Source organism: Hordeum vulgare, chromosome 3H (genome assembly GCF_904849725.1).
Source record: "Hordeum vulgare subsp. vulgare chromosome 3H, MorexV3_pseudomolecules_assembly, whole genome shotgun sequence".
Taxonomy (NCBI): domain Eukaryota; kingdom Viridiplantae; phylum Streptophyta; class Magnoliopsida; order Poales; family Poaceae; genus Hordeum; species Hordeum vulgare.
The window spans coordinates 331,442,173-331,469,673 of NC_058520.1; positions in this window are offsets into that span (position 1 = coordinate 331,442,173).

Sequence of the window (27,501 nt, forward strand, 5' to 3'; positions counted from 1 at the left end):
TCTTCAGAGTCGCCGAGATCTTCAGGTTGTTATGTATCCATGTATCCTGGTAAGTCGGGGTCATATGCGGGGTCTGAAGGTTTTGGGGATTCGGTGAGATTTTTCGTTTCCTCGGGATCTGTGTTTTCCCCTGTGCGTGCATTGCCTTCATTGCCCTTATGGTCTTTACAATTTTTGCACTCTGACTCAACACTGATTTGCGTTGGTTTCCCTCCAAGTTTAAAGGGTGATATAACACAGCGATGACAACTATTTTCCTCACTTATGAAACCAAGGTATCAATCAAGTAGGAAGATCAACAAGACTATGTAACCGGTACCTGCACACAAATAACAAATCCTTGAAACCGAACACGTGTAGGGGTTGTCAATCCCTCGTGGGTAAAATAAAGTGGTAAAAGGATAGATTGATAGATGCAAATAAAGTGATGGCAAATAAAACACAAAAAAGTATTTTTGTGTTTTTGATAACATGTTTGTGAAAACAAAAGAGCAGATAAAATGGAAACGTGAATAGCAAAATAGATCTTGCAAATAGATGATGTAGAATAGATCGGAGGGCCGTAAGTTTCACTAGTGGCTTTTCTCAAAAAAATAGAAAAGGTGGGTAGACAAATTACTGTTGGGCAATTGATAGAAGAGCGAATAATTATGACGATATCCAAGACAATAATCATGTATATAGGCATCACATCTAAGAAAAGTAGACCGACTTCTGCCTGGATCTAGTACTATTACTCCACACATCGACCGCTATCTAGCATGCATCTAGTGTATTAAATTTATGGGGAAACGGAGTAGTGCTTTAATAACGATGACATGATGTAGACAAGATCTATTCATGTAGGAATAGACCACGACATTTTATCCTTAATAGCAACGATACATGTGTGTCATGTCTCTTTCTGTCACTGAGATTGGGCACCGCAAGATCAAACCCATCACAAAGCACATCTTCCCATTGCAAGATAAAAGATCAAGTTGGCCAAAGAAAACCCAAATACCGGTGAATAAATATGAGTCTATAATAATCAAGAATGGATATAATTACATAGATATGATTATAAACTCACAATTCATCGGATCCCAAGGAACACACCGCAAAAGATATAGTTACATCAAATAGATCTCCAAGAGACCATTGTATTGAGAAGCAAAACAAGAGAGAAAGCCATCTAGCTACTGCCTACGTGAAAGTGTGTTATATCGAATAGAGGGGGTGAATAGGCGATTTTTACAATTTCATCACTGAGGAAATTCCTAGTGAGGAAAGTCCTCAGTCATGATCTGAGTGCGGAGGAAATAGAACCAGACCAGGAGCGCAAAAACGTCTAGTAGTAAGTACTCAGCAAGATTTCATAGATTCGGTTTGCACAGATCACAAGTATAGATTAAGCAGGTGAAGATTAACTCAGGTGAATAATTTGAGGTTCAGGATATTCAGAGAAAGTCTTCGGTCAAATTCTTCAAACAGTACACATGAAAGTCTTCCTCATACAATTGAGGAAATGAGGGGGTTGAAGAAATAGAACCAGTAGCTTGATGAAGACAATTGTTGATGACCCAGTTCCAACTGCTGTGATAGTTGTACGTCTAGTTTGGAGCGGCTCGGTATTGAAACCAAAGGACACACAGTCCTCGTCCAACACTCCTGGTAAGTCTTCAGGGCAGACTTCCAAACCCTCACAAACATGGTCACCCGGCGATCCACAATTGAGTGTTGGATGCTCTAGACCATGACGCATAGACGTCTGGAGGATGCACACTCCTCAAAGGTAACAAGCGTCGGTTCCACAAAGGAATAACTTCTTCAGTGATGCTCAATCAATTGGGTTTTGGATTGGGTTTGAGTGTTTGGGGTATTATCTCACTTGATGATTTTCGCTTGAAGACTCTGAGGCATTTGGGTTGCTCTACATGACTAGTGTGAGTTTCTCTCGGAGCAGCCTACTGCGGCAACAAAAGTCCTTCCCTGACGCTTAGGAATTCTTCTTGTTACTTCTCTGGTTTGCGCCGGTTTTTCCCTTGAAGAGGAAAGGGTGATGCAGCACAGGAGCAGTAAGTATTTCCCTCAGTTTGAGAACCAAGGTATCGATCCAGAAGGAGGGCCTCGTCAAGTCCAAAGTACCTGCGCAAACACAAACAAGCTTGCGCCCAACACTTCAAAGGGGTTGTCAATCCCTTCAAGATTCTTTGCAAAGTGTGATCTGATGGCGGAAAGTGCAACGAAGTAAAAAGTGTAAGGCCGAAAATATAGTGTGGAGTAGACACTGGGGGCCATAGTGTTCACTAGAGGATTCTCTCATAATAGCAAATATCACGGTGGGTGAACAAATTATTGTCGATCAATTGATAGAGCCGTGCAAAGTCATGACGATATCTAAGGCAATGATCATACATATAGGCATCACGTCCGAGACAAGTTGACCGATACTTTCTGCATCTACTACTATTGCTCCACACATCGACCGCTATCCAGCATGCATCTAGTGTATTGAGTTTATGACGAACAGAGTAACACCTTAAGCAAGATGACATGATGTAGAGGGATAATCTCAAACCAATGATCAAAACCCCATCTTTTTACCTTTGATGGCAACAACACGATGCGTGCCTCGCTACCCCTTCTGTCACTGGGTGAGGTCACCACACGGTATGAACCCAAAACCAAGCACTTCTCCCATTGCAAGAATCATAGATCTAGTTGGCCAGAAAAAACCCACAACTCGAAGAGAATTACAAGAATATGAAATCATGCATAAGAGAGATCAGAAGAAACTCAAATAAGATTCATAGATAATCTGATCATAAATCCACAATTCATCGGGTCCCGACAAACACACCGCAATAAGATTACATCAGATAGATCTCCATGAAGATCATGGAGAACTTTGTATTGAAGATCCATGAGAGAGAAGAAGCCATCTAGTTACTAGCTATGGACCCGTAGGTCTATGGTGAACAACTCACGCATCATCGGAGAGGTCATGGTGTTGATGAAGAAGCCCTCCGTGTCCGAATCTCCCCTTCGACAGGGCAACAGAACGTGCCCCAGATGGGATCTTGCGGAGACAGAAGCTTGCGGCGGTGGAAAAGTGATTGCGATGATCTCCTTATTTTTTTGGGATTTTTAGGGAATTTATAGGCGCAGCCCCTAGGTCAGGGGACGCTCAGGGGGGCCACAAGACTAGATGGCGCGGCCTCCCCCCTGGCCGTGGGGTGGGGGCTTGTGGGGCCCCTGGGGCTCCCCTGCCTTGGCTCCTAAGCTCCCTGATCTTCTGCCATTCCAGAAAAAATCTTTTCGTGGATTTCATTCCGTTTGGACTCCGTTTCAAAATCTCCTCTGAAAGGGGTCAAAAACATGGAAAAAAGAGGAACTGGCACTTGGCAATGAGTTAATAAGTTAGTCCCAAAAAATATATAAAAGACATGCAAAACATCCAAAGTTTGACAAGCTAATAGCATGAAACCAAAAATTATAGATAAGTTGGAGACGTATCAAGCATCCCCAAGCTTAACTCCTGCTCGTCCTCGAGTAGGGAAGTGATAAAGAATGAATTTTTTATGTGGAATGCTACCTAGCATAGTTGTCCTTTGCAACTTCTTTCACGTGACATGAATGTTCAGATCCGTAAGATTCAAAACAATAGTTTGTTATTGACATGAAAACAGTAATACTTCAAGCAAACTAGCAAAGTAATCATGAACTTTCAAAATAACAAGGCCAAAGAAAGTTATCCCTACAAAATCATATAGTCTGGCTATGCTCCATCATCCTCACACAACTAATGTAAATCATGCACAACCCTAGTATTGGACAAGTAATTGTTTTCGCACTATTTCTTTCTCAAACTTATTATAACTATCACGCAATACATGAGCGCGAGCCATGGATATAGCACTATAAGTGGAATGGAGTGTGGTGGTGGTTGTGAGACAAAAAGGAGGAGATGGTCACATTGACTTGGCGTATCAATAGGCTATGGAGATGCCCATTAATAGATATGAATGTGAATGAGTAGGAATTGCCATACAAGAGATGCACTAGAGCTAAAAGTATGTGAAAGCTCTAAAGGACAACTAGTGGGCGTGCATCCAACTTGCTTGCTGACGACGACCTAGGGCAATTTTCAGGAAGCCCATCACTGGAATATACAAGCCAAGTTACATAATGAAGATTCCCACTAGAATATGGTGGTGACAAAGAAAGAAGCTCCCAATCATGAAGAACATGGTGCTATCATCAAGCACAAGTGTGGAAAAAGATAGTAGCATTGTCCCTTCTCTCTTTTTTCAATTGCGCTCTTAGGCCTCTTTTTTTTCTCCCCTTTCTTTTTGGGCTCTTTGGCCTCTTTTTTTATTTCCTCACATGGGACAATGCTCTAATAATGAGGATCATCACACTTTTATTTACTCACAGCTGAAAGATCACAACGATGACTCCATAGGAAATGCCTCCGGTAGTGTACCGGGATGTGCAACGATCTAGCATGGCGTATGACGTTGAAACATCTCTAGCTATCTTACGATCATGCAATGGCACTATGAGAGTGACGACACAAGTAATGAGACAGAACGGTGGGAGTTGCATGGCAATATATCTCGGACTGGCTATGAAAATGCCATAGTAGGTAGATATGGTGGCTGTTTTAAGGAAGGAATTTGGTGGGTTTGTGCACCGACGAGAATTGCGCGGCACTAGAGAGGCTAGAAATGGTGGAAGGTGAAAGTGCATCTATACCATGGTCTCACATTAGTCATGAAGAACTCACATACTTGTTGCGAAAGTTTTTATTAGTAATCAAACCAAAGTGCTAAACGCATACTCCGAGGGGATGGGTTGGTAAGTTATAACCATCGCGTGATCCCGACCTCAACACAAAGGATGACAATCAATAGATCAATTATGCTCCGACTTCCCAACATAGCGGTTCACCTAAGTTCATGCTATGGGAATCACTAACTCCAACACAAGTATCTCTAGATTCACAACACCCTACTAACATAACTCTCAATATTACCGAATCCACGTCTCAAAACTAATTGAGAGGAATTGAAACTTCTCTTTATACTCAATGCACATGAAGATGGAGGTTTTTTGCATCCTCTTTGGGTACCTATCACATTTGGGACTACTTTCATAGCATAAACCAACTACCAAATCACACACCACCGTGCATCTAAAAGTTATAAGTGAAGCACATAGAGCAAAAGTATCTAGCTCAAAAGATATCAGTGAAGCACTATCAGCATTCTAGCAAAAATCACGATGAGTGCATGTCTCTCTCTGTAAAAAAGGTGTGCAGCAAGGATGATTGTGACACAAAAAAAGACTCCTACGATACAAGATGCTCCAAGCAAAACACATATCATGTGGTGAATAAAAATATAGCTCCAAGTAATGTTACCGATGGATTAAAGACGAAAGAGGGGATGCCTTCCCGAGGCATCCCCAGTCTTAGGCTTTTTGGTGTCCTTGAATTTGTCTTGGGATGCCTTGGGCATCCCCAAGCTTGAGCTCTTTCCACTCCTTATCTCTTTGTCGATGAGAACAGCACCCAAAACTTGAAAACTTCACAACACAAAACTTAAACAGAAACTCGTGATAACATTAGCACAAGAAAACAAACTACCACTTCTTTTGGTACTATAGCAAACTTAAATTGCATCTATATTGGTGTTGGGCTACTGTATTCTCACTTTTCCATGGCTAGTACCCCCCGATACTAACCATAGTTTCATCAAAACAAGCAACCAACTCAACAAAAACAGAATCTGTCAAAAACAGACCAGTCTGTAGCAATCTGTATACTTTGTACACTTCTGGTACCCCTTCTGTCACTGGCAACAACACGATGCGTGCCTCGCTACCCCTTCTGTCACTGGGTGAGGTCACCGCATGGTATGAACCCAAAACCAAGCACTTCTCCCATTGCAAGAATCATAGATCTAGTTGGCCAGACAAAACCCACAACTCGAAGAGAATTACAAGGATATGAAATCATGCATAAGAGAGATTAGAAGAAACTCAAATAAGATTCATAGATAATCTGATCATAAATCCACAATTCATCGGGTCTCGACAAACACACCGCAAAATAAGATTACATCGGATAGATCTCCATGAAGATCATGGAGAACTTTGTATTGAAGATCCATGAGAGAGAAGAAGCCATCTAGTTACTAGCTATGGACCCGTAGGTCTATGGTGAACTACTCACGCATCATCGAAGAGGTCATGGTGTTGATGAAGAAGCCCTCCGTGTCCGAATCTCCCCTTCGACAGGGCAACAGAACGTGCCCCAGATGGGATCTTGCGGAGACAGAAGCTTGCGGCGGTGGAAAAGTGATTGCGATGATCTCCTTATTTTTTTTGGGATTTTTAGGGAATTTATAGGTGCAGCCCCTAGGTCAGGGGACGCTCAGGGGGGCCACAAGACTAGATGGCACGGCCTCCCCCCTGGCCATGGGGTGGGGGCTTGTGGGGCCCCTGGTGACCCTCTTCCTTGGTTGTCAAGTCTCCCGATCGTCTTCTATTTCAGAACAAAAATCTTTTCGGAAGTTTTATTCCGTTTGGACTCCGTTCAAAATCGTCCTCTGAAAAGGGTCAAAAACACGGAAAAAACAGGAACTGGCACTTGGCACTGAGTTAATAAGTTAGTCCCAAAAAAGATATAAAAGGCATACAATACATCCAAAGCTTGACAAGATAATAGCATGAAACCGTCAAAAATTATAGATACGTTGGAGACGTATCAAGAATCCCCAAGCTTAACTCCTGCTCGTCCTCGTGTAGGGAAGTGATAAATACTGAATTTTTGATGTGGAATGCTACCTAGCATAGTTGTCCGTCGTAACTTCTTTCATGTGACATGAATGTTCAAATCCGCAAGATTCAAAACAATAGTTTGCTATTGACGTGAAAACAATAATACTTCAAGCAAACAAGCAAGGTAATCATGAACTTTTGAAATAACAAGGCCAAAGAAAGTTATCCCTACAAAATCATATAGTTTGGCTATGCTCCATCATCCCCACACAACTAATTTAAATCATGCACAACCCCGATATTGGCCAAGTAATTGTTTTTGCACTCTTACATTCTCAAACCTTCTACAACTATCATCCAATACATGAGTGTGACCCATGGATATAGCATTATAGGTGGAATAGAGTGTGGTGGAGGTTGTGAGACAAAAGGAGGAGATGGTCACATTGACTCGGCGTATCAAAGGGCTATGGAGATGCCCATTAATAGATATCAATGTGAATGAGTAGGGATTTCCATACAAAGGATGCACTAGAGCTATAAGTATGTCAAAGCTCAAAAGGAGAACTAGTGGGTGTGCATCCAACTTGCTTGCTCACGAAGACCTAGGGCAGTTTTGAGGAAGCCCATCATTGGAATATACAAGCCAAGTTATATAATAAAGATTCCCACAAATATATGGTGTTGACAAAGCAGGATGCTCTCAATCATGAAGTACATGGTGCTATTATTAAGCACAAGTGTGGAAAAAGATAGTAGCATTGTCCCTTCTCTCTTTTTCTCTCTTTTTTCTTTTTTTTATTTAGGCTCTTTGTCCACTTTCCATATCTCTCTTTTTTTATTTTCTTATTGTGGGAAACTTTGGCCTTTTTTTATTTCCTCACATGGGACAATGTTCTAATAATGATGATCATCACACTTTTATTTACTCACAGCTCAAAGCTTAGAACGATGATGACTCTATAGGAAATGCCTTCGGCAGTGTACCGGGATGTGCAACGATCTAGCTTGGCGTATGACGTTGAAACATATCGCTAGCTATCTTACGATCATGCAATGGTAATATGAGAGTGATGACACAAGTCATGAGACGGAACGTGGGAGTTGCATGGCAATATATCTCCGAATGGCTATGAAAATGCCATAGTAGGTAGGTATGGTGGCTGTTTTGAGGAAGGCATATGGTGGGTTTGTGCACCGGCGAAAATTGCGCGGCACTAAAGAGGCTAGCAATGGTGGAAGGTGAAAGTGCATCTATACCATGGACTCACATTAGTGATGAAGAACTCACATACTTGTTGCGGAAGTTTTTATTAGTAATCAAAACAAAGTGCTAAACGCATACTCCTAGGGGAAGGGTTGGTAGGTGTTAACCATCGTGCGATCCCGACCGCAACACAAAGGATGACAATCAATAGATCAATTATGCTCTGACTTCCTAACATAGCGGTTACCCATACGTGCATGTTACAGGAATCACTAACTTCAACACAAGTAATTCTAGATTCACAACTCCCTACTAACATAACTCTTAATATTACCAAATCCACGTTCAAAACTAATTGAGAGGAATCAAAACTTCTCTTTCAACTCAATGCACATTAAGATGGAGGTTTTTGTATCCTCTTTGGGTACCTATCACCTTTGGGACTACTTTAATAGCACCAGCCATCTACCAAGTCACGCACCGTCGTGCTCTAAAAGATCTAAGTGAAGCACAAAGAGCAAAACTATCTAGCTCAAAAAGATATAAGTGAAGCACGATGAGCATTCTATCAAAATCACGATGAGTGCATGTCTCTCTCAAAAGGTGTGCAGCAAGGATGATTGTGACAAAAAAAATACTCCTACGATACAAGACGCTCCAAGCAAAACACATATCATGTGGTGAATAAAAATATAGCTCCAAGTAATGTTACCGATGGATTGAAGACGAAAGGAGGGAGGCCTTCCCGGGGCATCCCCAAGATTAGGCTCTTTGGTGTCCTTGAATTTGTCTTGGGATGCCTTGGGCATCCCCAAGCTTGAGCTCTTTCCACTCTTTATCCCTTTGTCCATGAGATCATCACCCAAAACTTGAAAACTTCACAACACAAAACTTAAACAGAAACTCGTGATATCATTAGCACAAGAAAACAAACTACCACCTCTTTAGGTACTGTAGCAATCTTGATTACTATTTACATTGGTGTTAGATTACTGTATTCTCACTTTTCCATGGCTAGTACCCCCCGATACTATCCATATTTTCATCAAAACAAGCAACCAACTCAACAAAAACAGAATCTGTCAAAAACGGACCAGTCTATAGCAATCTGTATACTTCGTATACTTCTGGTATCTAAAAAATTCTTAAAACATACGAGTGCCTTGAAAAAAGGCATATCAACCAGCAGCAAAAAGAATCAACTCAAAATCTCTTTCTGAATAAAAATGAAAAATCATCTCGTGAGCGAAAAGTTTCTATCTTTTTCCAGCAGGATCAAGCAACCATCACCAAGACTAGCCATAAAGGTTTTACTTGGCTCAAACACAACAAGAAACACAAGAAACACAATCATAACATAATTATGATGGTGTGGACACAACAAAACAGAAAGAAAAAGATAAATTCATTGGGTTGCCTCCCAACAAGCGCTATTGTTTAACGCCCTTAGCTAGGCATTGATAATTCAATGATGCTCACATAAAAGACAAGAATTGAAGCCCAACGAGAGCACCATAAAGCATGTGAAAATAACATCTAAGTCTAACATACTTCCTATGCATAGGCATTTTATAGGAAAACAGATTGTCAAGACAACCAATAGTTACCATATGCAAGGAAGAAGAAAGAGACAATAGCAATCTCAGCATAACGAGAGGTAATTTGGTAACATGAAAGTTTCTACCACAATATTTTCCTCTCTTATAGCAATTACATGTGGGATCATAATCAAATTCAACAATATAGCTATCACAAAGGATATTCTTTTTATGATCCACATGCATGCAAAGTTGACGCTCTTCAAAAATAGTGGGATTATCATCAACTAAAGTCATGACTTCTCCAAACCCACTTTCAATATTATTGCAAATATCATATTCATCATGAGGCTTAAATTTTTTTTCAATATCATAAGAAAAATCATTACCCCAATCATGATCATTGCAACAAGTAGTGGACATAGCAAAACTAGCATCCCCAAGCTTAGGGTTTTGCATATTTTTAGCACGATTGTCACTAATAGAATTTATAGTGAAACCATTGCAATCTTGCTTTTCATTCAAGGAGCCCTCGTGAATCACTTCATAAATTTCTTCATCACGATTTTCAGATTCACGCATCTCAAGCAAAACTCCATAGAGAAAGTCAAGTGCACTTAACTCACTAGCAATTGGATCAACATAATTGGATCTCTTAAAGAGATTAGCAATTGGATGAGGATCCATATCAATAGATTTTCAGCAAGCAAAGATGCAAGAATATTGAAGGCACATAGCACACAAGCAATGGAAAGGCAAACGAAAAAGGAAAATATTTTTGTAAATTTTGTTTTTCAGAAGTGGGGGAGAGGAAAACGAGATGCAAAAAATTAAATGCAAGAGATGAGTTTGCGACACTTACTTGGATGACTTCTTGACTTGATCCTCCCTGGCAACGGTGTGAGAAATTCTTCTCCTATGGCAACACACAACAGCGCCACAAATTGGCACGTTGACGGAGACTGGGCTTGCGTTGGTTTTTCCCTTGAAGAGGAAAGGGTGATGCAACACAGGAGTAGTAAGTATTTCCCTCAGTTTGAGAACCAAGGTATCAATCCAGTAGGAGAATCTCGTCAAGTCCAGAGTACCTACGCAAACACAAAAGAGCTTGCACCCAACGGTATAAAGGGGTTGTCAATCCCTTCAAGATTGATTTCAAAGTGAGATCTGAAGGCGGAAAGTGCAACAAAGTAAAAGAGTAAGGCTGAAAATTTGGTGTGAAGTAGACCCGGGGGCCATAGTGTTCACTAGAGGCTTCTCTCAAAATAGCAAATATTACGGTGGGTGAACAAACTACTGTCGAGCAATTGATAGAACCGTGCAAAGTCATGACGATATCTAAGGCAATGATCATACATATAGGCATCACGTCCGAGACAAGTAGACCGATACTTTCTGCATCTACTACTATTACTCCACACATCGACCGCTATCCAAGATGCATCTAGTGTATTGAGTTCATGACGAACAAAGTAACGCCTTAAGCAAGATGACATGATGTAGACGGATAAACTCAAACCAATGATGAAAACCCCATCTTTTTACCCTTGATGGTAACAACACGATGCGTGCCTCGCTACCCCTTCTATCAATGGGTGAGGTCACCGCACGGTATGAACCCAAAACCAAGCACTTCTCCCATTGCAAGAATCATAGATCAAGTTGGCCAAACAAAAACCACAACTCGAAGAGAATTACAAGGATATGAAATCATGCATGAGAGATCAGAAGAAACTCAAGTAAGATTCATAGATAATCTGATCATAAATCCACAATTCATCGGATCTCGACAAGCACACCGCAATATAAGATTACATCGGATAGATCTCCATGAAGATCATGGACAACTTTGTATTGAAGATCCAAGAGAGATAAGAAGCCATCTAGCTACTAGCTATGGACCCGTAGGTCTATGGTGAACTACTCACGCATCATTGTAGAGGTCATGGTGTTGATGAAGAAGCCATCCATATCCGAATCCCCCCTCCGGCAGGGCACCAGAACGTGCCCCAGATGGGAACTTGCGGAGATAGAAGCTTGCGGCGGCAGAAAAGTATTTTCGTTGATCTCCTCATTTTTTCTGGGATTTTAGGGAAAATATAGGCCAAAGACCTAGGGCAGGGGAGGCCCAGGAAGCCCACAAGCCTGGGAGGCGCGGGCCCCCCTGTCCATGCCATGAGGGCTTGTGGGGTCCCTGGTGACCCTCTGCCTTGGTTCTCAAGTCTCCCGATCGTCTTCTGTTTCGGAAAAAATCTTTTCAGAAGTTTTGTTCCGTTTGGACTCCGTTCAAAATCCTCCTCTGAAAAGGGTCAAATACACGGAAAAAACAGGATCTGGCACTTGGCATTGAGTTAATAAGTTAGTCCCGAAAAAGATATAAAAGGCGTACAAAACATCCAAAGTTTGACAAGATAATACATGAAACCATAAAAATTATAGATACGTTGGAGACGTATCAGGCCTGTTGCAGTATCCTTGGGTTCTTCATCTGATTCAGAAGTGTTGAATGAAGAAAATGAGCTTTCCACCAAGTCAATAACTGGAATAGACTTGAATTTCTTCTTAGGCAGCCATGACTAGTCAAAGTCGTGACAGAGTTCCAATTCTTCAAGTTCCTATGGAGTCTTCAGGTGAGACAGTATGGCCCAAGGGCGGTCAAATACCTCATGAAGATAATAGTGATTTTTCTTCACAGTACTTTGAGTCTCGTTGAGGGTTGTCACAATGGAGCCAAACTGGCGTTTTACCCACTTGTGATTGTGACAGACTTTTTGGTGAAGACTAAGGAGAAGCTCTCTGTTAGTCATCACCCGTGTGGCAGTTGGGCTTGAAGGTTCTTGAGTGGCAGTGTCATCATATGAGGAATAAGAGCTAGTCTTGCGAAATTGACCATCCAGGGGCCGATTACCTTCATCAATCACTGACCTGCCTTTGCCCTCAACTAGTTCAAAAGATTTCTTGATGACTTTGATTGGTAGTAGATAACCAAGGTGATTCTGAAAGTCAGCTTGGTAGTTGATGGCGGATCTATTTTTGATGAATCTCATGATCCAAGGCACATAAATCTTCATCTCAAATGGTGACAAAGGATTATCGGCCAAAGTCCTCAAGAAGAAATCGTGAAGGTTCATTGGGATGCCACGAATGACGTTGAATAGGATATTCTTCATGATGCGTACAATATCTTCTTCTTTGTCATGCCCTTTGATAGGTGCGATGGAATATGTCAAAATTTTGTAGACAGTTTTGGGCTCATACTTCAAATCCTTCACCGGGAATCTAGTTCTTGGAGGTTGGCCCGGAGCCAAAGGTTGCATGAGGAATTCCATGAGCTTATTTGGCAGTTCCCTTTGATCATACATTCTGACTGCATCTTTTGAAGGAATTGAGATTGGAAGAGCTCAAAGCAATTATGTGGCTGGAGTTTTGTAGTGGGTGTGTTGTGTCATCCAGTCGAAGACCCAAGTGTTGATGTCTTTGGGGTCACGTGAGATATGCAGTGTGGCATAGAACTGAAGAATAATGTCAGTATTCCAGTCACTGATATTTGTGTACAATGGCAGTAGCCCTGCTTCGTGATGAACATTCAATACTGGGGTGAAGCAAGGTATTTCCTCCATGTTACAATGAGGAATGTGGGTGTCATGAATTATTCTTCTTTCTTCCACAGAGCATAGAAGCATAGTAGTTAAGTTTAGTTCTGGTCCAGAACTTTCTCTGCTTGATAAGAAGTCTATCATAAGGGTTTTCTCCAGTGAAGAAATGATGTTCATCATAGAAATCTTCATTCAGAAACTTTGGCCTCTTTGAGAAGGGCTGATGAGGCTTTGGTTGAAGATTATGTTGTTGATCATCTTGAAGATTTCTGGCCACTACAACTGTAGTTTCAGGATTTACCACTACAATTGCAGTTTCATCAGCAGTATTTCTATCCTGAGATGAGACATTTTCATCAGGAGCTTGTTCTTCAACTTAAAGAATTTGCTGTGCTGAGTGAGCAGATGCAGTTTCTTCAGCTGATACAGCTAAATCTTGATCTGGTGCTGATTTCACATGTCAGCTCTTTTCTTCAGAGCCAGTGAGAATTTTAGTGGCTTCAGGAGCTTGAGGAATTTCAGCTGTTATTGGCGAGTTTGGGTGAGCCTTTTCCCAAAACTCATCATGGATAACTGGTGTGTGATACGTCTCCAACGTATCTATAATTTTTGATGGTTCCATGTTGTTATCTTGTCAACTTTGGATGTTTTGTATGCATGAATATGCTATTTTATATCCTTTTTGGGACTAAACTATTAACTCAGTGCCAAGTGCCAGTTTCTGTTTTTTTCCATGTTTTTGACCTTTTTCAGAAAAGAATATTAAACGGATTCCAAATGGAATATAAAACCTGCGGGATGATTTTTTCCATAACAGAAGATACACAGGGAACTTGAGAACCAAGGCAAAGGACCTCAGGGGAGGTCACAAGCCCCCTAGATGCAGCCTGGGGGGCGCGTCTAGCACGCTTGTGCGCCCCCCCCATGGCTCCTTTGCCCTACCTCTTCCACCTATAAATTCTCTAAAAATCCAAAACCACGGGAGAGACCCACGAAAATACTTTTCCGCCGCCGCAAGCTTCTGTCTCCGCAAGATCCCATTTGGGGACCGTTCTGGTGCCCTGCCGGAGCGGGATTGGGACACGGAGGGCTTCGTCATCAACACCATTGCCTCTCCGATGATGCGTGAGTAGTTCACCACAAACCTTCGGGTCCATAGCTGGTAGCTAGATGGCTTCTTCTCTCTCTTGGATCTTCAATAGAAAGTTATCCATGATCTTCATGGAGATATATCCGATGTAACATTCTTTTGCGGTGTGTTTGTTGAGATCCGATGAATTGTGGATTTATGATAAGATTATCTATAAATGTTATTTGAGTCTCCTCTAATCTCTTATATGCATGATTTCGTATCCTTGTAATTCTCTTCGAGTTGTGGGTTTCGTTTGGCCAACTTGATCTATAATTCTTGCAATGGGAGAAGTGATTGGTTTTGGGCTCATACCGTGCCGTTTCCTCACCTAGTGAAAGAAGGGGTAGCGAGGCAAGCATCATGTTGTTGCCATCAAGGGTAAAAAGATGGGGTTTATATCTATTGCATCAATTTATCCCTCTACATCATGTCATCTTGCTTAAGGCGTTACTCTATTTGTTATGAACTCAATACACTAGATGCATGCTGGATAGCGGTCGATGTGTGGAGTAATAGTAGTAGATGCAGAAAGTATCGATCTACTTGTCTCGAACGTGATGCCTATATGTATGATCATTGCCTTAGATATCATCATGACTTTGTGCGATTCTATCAATTGCTCGATAGTAATTTGTTCACACACCGTAATACTTGCTATGATGAGATAAGCCGCTAGTGAACACTATGGCCCCCGGGTCTACTTCACATCCTATTTTCAGATCTCCACAAAATTACTTTGTTGCACTTTTCACCTTACAAATCTCACCATGCAAATATTCGTGAAGGGATTGACAACCCCTTTATAGCGTTGGTTGCAAGTTTGTTTGTTTTTGCGCAGGTACATTGGTGCCTCATCTTGATACTCCTACTGGATTGATACCTTGGTTCTCAAACCGAGGGAAATACTTACTGCTACTGTGCTGCATCACCCTTTCCTCTTCAAGGAAAAACCCAACGCAAGCTCAAGAGGTAGCAAGAAGAATTTCTGGCGACGTTGCCGGGGAGTATTCAAAGTGAAGCTTATCCAAGTAACTATCACAAACTCATCTATTGCATTTACATTATTTGCCTTTTGCCTCTCGTTTTCCTCTCCCCCACTTCTGAAAAAAAACAAAATTTACAAAAATATTTGCCTTTTTCGTTCGCCCTTTTTCTTTCCCTTGCTTTATGTTTGCTTGTGCGCTTGTCTGCCTGCTAGGACCTGTATGGCCCAACCACACGATTATGGTGCTCACTATAAAAGGTTGGAAGATATTGAAACTAGTATTAAAAGCTTCATGTCTACACAGTTTGATCATAATTGCTACTTTCGTAGAGAACTAAGGGAGGAAAATTCTTTTATGGATTATATGAATAAAGAGGTTGATGATATGGCCAAAGAATTCCTTGCGTTAAATTCTCAATTTGCTCATCTTGAGAAATTGGTAGGCCAAATTTCTGATAAACAAGCTACCTTAGTCAATAAAATGGCTGCTAAACCTAAAATTTGTGCCGAGAATCACGAAGATCTTAAAGTGCTTGGTGTGACTCCTATTGAATCCTTGTTTTCTAATGTCAATCCTAATGATGATGGGGCTGGATATGAATCCACTTTGGTTGAGAAACACCCCAATGATTCGGAGTCTATTTGTCTTGATGCTAAAAGCACTGAAAGTGGAGTAGAGGATATCAAAACTTTGAGTAGTGATGAAATTACTACTTTGGATTTCAAGGAACTCAATTATGATAGCTGCTCTTTGATTGAATGTATTTCCTTGATGCAATCCATGCTGAACTCTCCACATGCTTATAGCCAAAATAAGGCGTTTACCGATCGTATCGTTGATGCTATGATGAAATCTCTTGAAGAGTACTTCAGTTGGAGATATCTATTCCTAGAAAACTTCACAATGCGTGGGAACCTACTATCAAAATCAAGATTAAAAACTATGAATGCAATGCTGTGTGTGATTTGGGTGCTAGTGTTTCCGCTATTCTAAACTGTTTATGTGATGTTCTAGACTTCAATGAGATTGATGAGTGCTCTCTTAATTTGCATCTTGCGTATTCTACTATTAAGAAACCTATGGGAATGATAAATGATGTTCTTCTTATTGCAAATAGGAACTATGTGCCCGTAGATTTCATTGTTCTGGATATTGATTGCAATCTGACATGTCCCATCATTCTTGGTAGACCTTTCCTTAGGACTATTGGTGCTATCATCGATATGAAGGAAGGGAATATTAGATTTCAATTTCCATTAAAGAAGGGCATGGAACACTTTCCTAGAAAAATATAAGGTTTCCTTATGAATCCATGATGACGGCTACTTATGGTTTGAGCACCAAAGATGACGATACTTGATTCTACCGCCTTATGCCTAGCTAAGGGCGTTAAACAAAAGCGCTTGTTGGGAGGCAACCCAATGAATTTATCTTTGCTTTTTGCTTTCTGTTTTGTTGTGTCCACACCATCATAATTCTATTATGATTGTGTTTTTTATGTTTCTTTTTGCGTTTGTGCCAAATAAACCTTTATGATTAGTTTTGGTGATGGTTGTTTGATCGTGCTGAAAAATACTGAAACTTTGTGCTCACAAAATTATTTTTAATACCTATCCAAAAAGAGCTTTTGAGTTTATTATTTTTGCTGCTGGTGGATATGCAAATTGCCCTAATTGTCATAATTTTTCAGAATTTTTGAGACACCATAAGTATACGAAGTATACAGATTGCTAGAGATTGGTCAGTTTTTGACAGATTCTGTTTTTGTTGTGTTGATTGCTTATTTTGATGAAACCATGAATAATATCGGGGGGTACTAGCCATGGAAAAGTGAGCATACAGTAATATAACATAAATTTAAATAGAAATCAAGTTTACTACAGTACCTAAAGAGTGGTGGTTTGTTTTCTTATGCTAATGATATCACGAGTTTCTGTTTAAGTGTTGTGTTGTGAAGATTTCAAGTTTTGGGTGATGTTCTCATGGACAATGGGATAAAGAGTGGAAAGAGCTTAAGCTTGGGTATGCCCAAGGCATCCCAAGCCAAATTCAAGGACACAAAAAAGCCTAAGCTTGGGGATGCCCCGGGAAGGCATCCCCTCTTTCGTTTTCAATCCATCGGTAACGTTACTTGGAGCTATATTTTAATTCACCACATGATATGTGTTTTGCTTGGAGCGTCGTGTATTATAGGAGTCTTTTCTTTTTGTTTTGTCACAATCATCCTTGCTGCACACCTTTTTGAGAGGGACATGCACTCATCCTGAATTTGCTAGAATACTCGTTGAGCTTCACTTATATCTTTTGAGTTTGGCAATTTAGCTCGCATGTGCTTCACTTATATCTTTTGAGCCAGATAACTTTGCTCTAGTGCGTCACTTAGATCTTTTTAGAGCACGGCGGTGTCATATTTTGAAGAAATAAGAACTCTCGATCTTCACTTATACCTTTTTGAGAGTGCTCTCTCTAAGTAACTTGGTAATTGGCGTGTGCTATGAAAGTAGTCCTAAATATGATAGGCATCCAAAGAGGATATGATAAAAACTTCCATATTCAAGTGCATTGATTAGTAAGAGAAGTTTGATTCCCGGGAATTAGTTTTGAGATATGGATATGGTAATATTAGAGTTATGTTAGTAGGGTGTTGTGAATCTAGAAATACTTGTGTTGAGGTTAGTGATTCCCGTAGCATGCACGTATGGTGAACCGCTATGTTAGGAAGTCAGAGCATAATTGATTTATTGATTTCCATCCTTTGTGTGGCGGTCGGGATTGCGCAATTGTTAATACCTACCAACCCTTCTCCTAGGAGTATGTGTTTAGCACTTTGTTTCGATTACTAATAAAACTTTTGCAATAAGTATATGAGTTCTTCATGACTAATGTGAGTCCATGGTATAGATGCACTCTCACCTTCCACTATTGCTAGCATCTCTAGTGCCGCGCAACTTTCGCCGGTGCACAAACCCACCATATACCTTCCTCAAAATAGCCACCATACCTACCTATTATGGCATTTTCATAGACATTCCGAGATATATTGTCATGCAACTTCCACCGTTCCGTCTCATGACATGTGCCCTCATTTTCATTTTGCCATTGCATGATCGTAAGATAGCTAGCGAGATGTTTCAACGTCATATGCTAAGCTAGATCGTTGCACATCCCGATACACTACCGGAGACATTTCCTATAGAGTCATCTTTGTTCTAAGTATCGAGTTGTAAGTAAATAAAAGTGTGATGATCATCATTATTAGAGCATTGTCCCATCTCAGGAAATAAAAAAAGAGGCTAAAGATGCCCACCAAAAAAAAGAGAGAAAAAAGAGGCCAGAGATCCCAAAAAAATGATAGAAAAGGAGAGAAGGGACAATGCTACTATCTTTTTCCACACTTGTGCTTCAAAATAGCACCATGTTCTTCATGATAGAGAGTCTCTCATTTTGTCACCTCCATATACAAGTGGGAATTTTCATTATATAACTTGGCTTGTATATTCCAATGATGGGCTTCCTCAAAATTGCCCTAGGTCTTCATGAGGAAGCAAGCTGGATGCACACCCACTAGTTTTCCTTCCGAGCTTTCACACACTTATAGCTCTAGTGCATCCGTTGCATGGTAATCCCTACTCATTCACATTAATATCTATTGATGGGCATCTCCATAGCCCGTTGATAGGGCGATTCGATGTGCCATCTCCTCCTTTTTGACTCACAACCTCGACCACACTCTATTCAACCTATAGTGCTATATCCATGTCTCACGCTCATGTATTGCGTGAGAGTTGAAAAAGTTTGAGAAAGTAAGAGTGAGAAAACAATTACTTGGCCAATACCGGGGTTGTGCATGATTTAAATTCGTTGTGTGGGGATGACAGAGCATAGCCAGACTATATGATTTTGTAGGGATAACTTTGTTTGGCCTTGTTATTTCAAAAGTTCATTTTCACTTTGCTAGTATGCCTGAAGTATTATTGTTTTCATGTCAGTAGTAAACTATTGTTTTGAATCTTACGGATCTGAACATTCATGCCACAACAAAGAAGTTACAAAGGACTAATATGTTAGGTAGCATTCCACATCAAAAATTCAGTCTATATCACTTCCCTACTCGAGGACGAGTAGAAGTTAAGCTTGGGGATGCTTGATACATCTCTAACGTATCTATAATTTTTTATGGTTCCATGCTATTATCTTGTCAACTTTGGATGTTTTGTATGCATGAATATGCTATTTTATATCTTTTTTGGGACTAACCTATTAACTTAGTGCCAAGTGCCAGTTTCTGTTTTTCCGTGTTTTTGACCTTTTTCAGAGAAGAATAGTAAACGGAGTCCAAACGGAATAAAACCTGCGGGGTGATTTTTTCCATAACAGAAGATATGGAGGGAACTTCAGAACCAAGGAAAAGGACCTCGGGGGATGTCACAAGCCCCCTAGCCATGCCCTGGGGCGCGCCTAGAAGGCTTGTGGGCCACCCGTGGCTCCTTTGCTCTACCTCTTCCGCCTATAAATTCTCTAAAATCCAAAACCATGGTAGAGAGCCACGAAAATACTTTTCCGCCGCCGCAAGCTTCTGTCTCCGCAAGATCCCATCTGGGGACCGTTCTGGTGCCCTGCCGGAGGGGCATTCAGACACGGAGGGCTTCTTCATCAACACTATTGCCTCTCCGATGATGCGTGAGTAGTTCACTACAGACCTTCGGGTCAATAGCTAGTAGCTAGATGGCTTCTTCTCTCTCTTCGTGGAGATCTATCTGATGTAACCTTCTTTTGTAGTGTGTTTGTCGAGATCCGATGAATTGTGGATTTATGATCAGATTAGCTATGAATATTATTTGAGTCTCCTCTCATCTCTTATATGCATGACTTCGTATCTTTGTAATTCTCTTCGAGTTATGGGTTTCGTTTGGCCAACTTCATCTATGATTCTTGCAATGGGAGAAGTGTTTGGTTTTGCGTTCATACCGTGCGGTGTCGTCACCTAGTTACAGAAGGGGTAACGAGGCACGCATCGTGTTGTTGCCATCAAGGGTAAAAAGATGGGGTTTATATCTATTGCATGAATTTATCCCTCTACATCATGTCATCTTGCTTAAGGCGTTACTCTATTTGTTATGAACTCAATACACTAGATGCATTCTGGATAGCGGTCGATGAGTGGAGTAATAGTAGTAGATTCAGAAAGTATCGGTCTACTTGTCTCGGACGTGATGCCTACATGTATGATCATTGCCTGAGATATCATCATGACTTTGCGCGATTCTATCAATTGCTTGACAGTAATTTGTTCACCCACCGTAATACTTGCTATCATGAGAGAAGCCTTTAGTGAACACTATGGCCCCCGGGTCTACTTCACATGCTATTTTCAGATCTCCACAAAATTACTTTGTTGTACTTTTCACCTTTCAGATCTCACCTTGCAAATAATCGTGAAGGGATTGACAACCCCTTTATAGCGTTGGGTGCAAGTTTGTTTGTTTTTGCGCAGGTACATTGGTGCCTCATCTTGATACTCCTACTGGATTGATACCTTGGTTCTCAAACTAAGGGAAATACTTAATGCTACTGTGTTGCATCACCCTTTCCTCTTCAAGGGAAAACCCAATGCAAGCTCAAGAGGTAGCAGTGTGCTGCTGCCAATGTCTTCATCAGCCTCCTTTGCTTCAGTAGCCATTTCTGGTTTTGTGGAGGAGATGTTGAGACTTGAGGAATTCGCTTCTTGAATTTCCTCATCTATTGGTGTAGATGCAGCAGATCGATTATCATCCATTTCCTCATCCTGTTCTAGGATGATGTGCTCTTCACCAAATGGAACAATCATATATGATGGTGCAACATTGAGGGTAGTCGTATCCACTCGAGCTGATGAATTTGGTAGACATACACTTCATGCATTTTGCCTCTGAAGACTTTGAAGTTGTTGAAGCCTTTCTTTTCTTGCCTTCCTTCACAGCAGCTTTTGTTTTCTTCACGTCTGTTGTAGACGGAAGAGTCACTTTCTTCACCTATGAAGACTTTGGTGAAGGGGCATTTTCATGAGTCACTACTTTAGCAGTGTCAGGCCTGCCAGATTCTGCAGTTGTAATATTCTAAGTAATTTCATCACGAGCTGGTTCTTAATATTCATTAGTCAGTTGTATAGTATAGCTTGGCTCAGGATTTGTTGGTTGCTTTCGAGCAGCAACCCTCTTGTTGTATTCATCAATTGCATGAGTGGTAGCTTGGACAAACCTCACTTTGACACCTTTGCGGTCTGCATGAAGACTAGTGTATTTTAGGTGAGGGTTTTCAACTCAGCCTGAGTCAAAACAAGTTTCTTAGGCGTCAGGTTAAGGATGTTTTGCTTCAAGTACTTCTCCTTTTTAACCTTCACAACCCGAGTTTTTTTGGCTAGCTGATCCTTCCATTTTTCATCATTGACGAATGAAGTGACCATGTGACTGAGTCCAGGTGGAAGTTTCAAGTCATCAACTGGTGTGTTTGGATCGTCATACCAAAGGTCGATGAAATTCAGCAGAACTTTCGGATCCAGTGCGAGGCGAATGGTTTTCCCATTAGCTTGTGTAACCCTTTCTTGCCTGTTTCTGATGTTGGTTTGAAGAGTTTCATCACCATAGTCTTCACTTCCTTCTGATGCAGAAGGAATGTTGACAATCTTGCTTGGGCTTGGCCTTGTACCTCTACCAGCAGCCATCTTTGTCTTCAGCACACCAGGTAAAGATTTTGCAGCTGAGCCTGAGGCAGGTACACAGGAACTTGTATTTTCTGTTTGATGCTTAGTGAGAAGTTGAAGACTTGGCAGCTGTTGTAGCAATTTTCTGAGGAATTTGCTCTTTTGACAGTGCGGTTGAGGGTTTTGCCATGAGACCTAGTTTCTTCATCAAGACCTTCTTCTAAGGTTGTTCTTTAGCAGAAGCCTCAGCAGCATAAGAAATAGCAGCAGTTGCTGCAGTAGCAAAATCCTCGTTAAACTTTGTGACAACAACTTTTGCCTTTTTCTAAAGCTTAGACAAATACTTGTCTTTTTCATCAGGATAGTCCTCAATGGTGGCTACGCTTGAGGATATGCTGCTTCTTGATCTCCCTATGGCAATATTTTGCAAGGAGGTTTGAGGGCAAACTTCTTTGCATATTTTGGAGTGACATACCTATATTCCTCCCACTCCTTGGCCCATCTGTGCTCAATCTTTTCAAGCCTTATCTTGCATTTTGCCATAGTATCTTTTCCATTAATTTCTTCATCTTGACACCCTTCTCTTTTCTGTCGTCCTCCATTTTCTTCAAATGAGGTTTTTGCCGAGGAATTTGTATTCTTGAGGAATCTGAGGACACACGTAATATTTCTTCAAGTAATGCTGCAAATGAGTTAAGTTGATGAGAACCTAGTGATTCATCACCTAACATTTTGTAATGTGTATGAAGAACACGATAAATTGGGAAGGTAAAAATGGAAGTTCTTTGGCTCAAATCTTCAGTGCCCTAACTTGGCGGCTGAAGACAGCTACGGCGACGGCGGAGGAAGATGTTCCGCAGTCGGCATAACTCCGGCGACGGCGAGGTCGAGGCAGTGAAGTTGTTCCTCACCGGTGATGAGGATGCTAGAGGCGGCGCTAGGTTATGAGCTCGAGCGAAGGAGTCAAAAGGGAGGAAGAGTTTTTGACTAAGGGGGGTAAAGCACAATGTATAGCTCACGTGATAACGGTCTGAAGCAAAAACTTCAGATGGAACTCCCCTTGCCCCCTCGTCTCTGCATGACACGTGCTACCCATGATCGAAGTGGCGGAGATCGTGGTTCTCCTATCATGAGTAGTGGGTGCGATTACTGTGGTAACGTTAAAATATTTCTTTGAATTTTTGAGTATGTTGTTGCAAAGTCCTCACCTGATAAGGACTCGGTGAGGATTTTGAACAAGTCTCAATCAGAACGCATATGAAGAATTGAGAATAGACTAGGTTGAGCTTAGCATAGATGGGAGTCAGGCCCGATCACATTCATTTAGAAGAAATACCAAATTGAAGACTTAGCAATAAGTGAATGTTGTTGAGGACATTGAACGCTCATTATAATATATATATATAGTCAATGAAGATCATCACAGAAAATTTCGAAGAATTTGAAAATTTGAAGACTTTGAAAATTTTGACAAGTTTGTCTAAAGTCTTAGATTGAAGAATTTCAACTTTGAAGAATTTCGAAGTTTGGTGGTGGCGTGACCCACCGTATAAAAATGATGATTTTAGGCGCCGCGTACAATTGTCGCAGGGCCCTCAGAACCAAATTCTTCATTAATTTCTTCACACTTAGAGTGATATTCTTCATTGATTGAAGAAAATCATTACTCTGTATGTTGCACATCTAAGTCATCAATTTTGCATAAGTGTTAGGATGTGTGCATTTTCACAAAACATTTGAAGATTCTAGGATATTTAGCTCACACCGCAACTTGCAAAACCTTCTCCCGTCCAAGGTCTTTGTGAAGATATGAGCCCTTGGGGTACCATAATCCTAGTGTTGGTGTGTGAGCTAGATATCGAAGAATATGTTTCACAACCTTATGGTGTGATTCCTTCGGTTTTGCTTGGAAACATGCACACAGGCAAACACTAAGCATAATATCTGGCCTAGATGCACATAGGTACAAAAAAGAGCCAATAATAGAACGATATACCTTCTGATCAAAATCTATAACATTTTCGTCAATGTAGAGGTGGCCGTTTATAGGCATACGAATCTTGACGCTTTTGCATTCATGCATGCCGAATTTCCCCAGAACATCCTTGAGGTATTTCTCTTGAGATATGAAGATGCCATTGCATTGTTGATGAATTTGCATACCTAAGAAGAATTTCAGCTCCCCCATCATGGACATTTGATATTCTTCACCCATCATGTAGGCAAATTCATCACTATAACATTTGTTCGTACAACCAAAAATAATGTCATCGACATATATTTGGCACACAAATTGTTCATTGTCATAGGATTTTGTGAAAAGAGTAGGATCAAGTGAACCGAGTTTGAAGCCTTTCTTCATGAGTAATTCCTTCAATTTACCATACCACACCCGAGGGGCTTTCTTGAGGCCATAGAGTGCCTTTTTGAGTCTGAAGACTTTGTGAGGGTGCTTTGGGTCTTCAAAACCTGGGGGCTGAGCAACATATACTTCTTCCTCAACCTTACCATTGAGGAATGCACTTTTCACATCCATTTGATATAGAGTAATATTGTGATGGTTAGCATAAGCAGGTAATATTCGAATAGCTTCAAGTCTAGGAACAGGTGAAAAAGTTTCATTAAAGTCAATTCCTTCAACCTGTGTGTAGCCTTGGGCTACAAGTCGTGCCTTCTTCCTCACAATCTGGCCATCCTCATATTGCTTGTTTCGGTAGATCCACATGGTGCCGATGATATTGTGCTTGCGAGTATCTGGTCTTTGACAAGTTCCCACACATCATTTAGCTTGAACTGAAGAAGTTCATCTTGCATGGCTTGAATCCACTCAGGTTCCATGAAAGCTTTAGTACCTTTTGAGGGTTTTGTGATAGACACAAAAGAGGAATGACAACAAAATTTAACTAAATGTGAAGCTTTTGAGAGAGTGAGAGGACCTCGTGCATTGATGTCATCGAGGATTTTGTCAAGTTCCAGTTCATTTTCAATCTATGGATGAGCTGGTTGAAGACTTTGGTTGGGCTGAGGAATTTGATCTGTAGTATTTTCCTCAAGTGCACCAGCTTGAATTTCATCTGTGTTGGGGATGGCTTCTTCAACAAGGGGTTGTTCGTCAGTAGGAATGATATCTTCAGTGGCCTTGTGCTTAATAGCTTCCTTAGGAGTCAATTTATCTTGCACAGGAGTGTGAGCCGTTAGTTTCATCGAACCACACATCTATAGTTTCAACAACCTTGTTGTGATAGGTGTTGAATACTTTGTAGGTGTGCGAGTCCTTTCCGTAACCAAGCATAAAACCCTCATGTGCTTTAGGTGCAAACTTTGAGCTATGGTGAGGATCTCGAATCCAGCATCTTGCACCGAAGACTTTGAAATAACTTACATTGGGTTTCTTGACAGTGATGAGTTTGTATGAGGTTTTCTTGAGGAATATGTGGAGATATAGCCTGTTGATGATGTGGCAAGTTGTGTTCATTGCTTCAGGCCAAAAGCAACGAGGAGTCTGATATTCTTCAAGCATAGTATGAGCCATTTTAACCAGAGTCATGTTCTTGCGTCCAATGATGTCATTCTGTTGAGGATTATAAGGAGCAGACAATTCATGAGTAATACCAAGTTCATCAAGACTAGTATTTTTGAATTATGTCCCATTGTAACTCCTGATGTGTTTAATCTTGACGACGGAGTTCGTCGAGGACATTGAGGAAAATTGTTTGAAGACTTCCTGCACTTCAGTTTTATGCAGACTGATGTGTACCCAAGTATAGCGAGAATACTCATCAACGATGATAAAGCGATATAAATATCTTGCATTGGTTAGAGTATCATAATGAGTAGGTCCAAACATATCCATGTGAAGTAATTCAAATGGACGAGTAGTTGCCATGATAGTTTTCTAGGGGTGTTTGGATATGGTTATTTTTCCAGAGTCACTAGCACCACACAGATGGTCCTTGAGGAATTTGACAGATTAGATGCCAATGACATGCTTCTTCTTCGCCAGTGTGTGAAAATTCCACATGCCTGCATGACCAAGATGTTGATGCCATACGAGCCTTCTGAGGTTTTTGCTGGTAAAAATGTGGCTGGTTGAGGACCTGTGGAGAAATCAACAATATACAAGTCTCCTCTCCTAAAGCCTCTGAAGACTTTGGATTTGTCAGATTCCATGATGACTACACATCTATATATTCCAAAGATGACAATCATATCAATATCACAAAGCATTGAGACTACCATGAGGTTAAACCCAAGCGATTCGAGAAGCATGACTTTGTCCATGTGTTGGTCCTTGGAGATAGCCACATTACCAAGTCCCAATACCTTGCTTTTACCTTTACCGACGTAAGTGATTTGCTTCACTGGTGATGGAGTCAGTGGTATATTCAATAAGATTTTATCACCAGTCATGTGATTTGTGCAACCACTGTCAAGAACCCACTCTGTATTCTTGGGTTTTTCATCGTGCAGATGAATTAGTACAACTTACCATCTCATATGCTTCAGACATGAAGAATATGATATAAATTTCATCACAAACATTAAATTTGAGGACGTGTGAAATGTTAGTTCATTTCATCAAGTTTTAGCTTGCGTCCAATCAAGCAATTTCCTCAGGTCTCCAACAACTTCTTCAGATGATGACTTTCATCTGGAGACCTGACGTGCAGAAGTGATTAGTTTGTGTTCTTCACCACCCACATATGAAGGGGTGGCAAAGAGTTCATCATCCTGCGAGCACCATATGAGAATGGAGGCATTGAAGCTAATGCACTTATTTTCACAATAGGGGGGTTAGTGTACTTAAATGAATAGGCAGAGAAATTCTTTGAGGACTTATGAACATAATGATTTGAGGAATAATGATCATATTCATGTCCTTTATAGTTTCCGTGCATATCAGAATCATTAGTGCGAGTACGAGCATAATATTGACCATTTGAGGAATTTGATCCTCGTGAAGACTTTGATCCACCTTAGGAATTTGATCTAGGGTTCGGGTTCTTCACTGGTGGTGTCATGAGGACATTCACATGAAGATTTTCCAAGCAACTTTTGGGTACCCATATTTTACTCACGGGTGGTCCATTCCTATAGTTAGTTCCAACATATCGAGCAAATACTTCACTAGATTGATTTTTGAACAGTTTAAAGTTGGAGTCAAATGACTCATCAGAGGAATAGGACATTTCACATGCAAAGCCTATTAGAGTGGATGGATCAACGGGAGGGATTTAGAAACAACCCATGAGGTTTTGCGGTACTGCTCAGGTTTCCAGTATGATTCATCAACATTCAATTTCCTCTCGAAGGCAATGCCCTCTTTCCTCGGGTTCCTATTCAGAATCTTCTTTTTGAGCACATCGCAAAGGGTTTGATGCCCTCTGAGACTTTGTATATGCCTGTCACATAAAATTCCTTCAATCCTGCATTTTCGTGAGTAGCATTTGTGGTTTCTTCAAGTGAAGAGTTTGATACCACTATAACAGTTGAAGAATTTGCAGCAATAGAAGCATTTGATGATTCACGTGAAGAATTAGCAGTTTCACGCTCGATGCATTTTAGACATGGTGGAATGAATTCAACCTGAGCGGT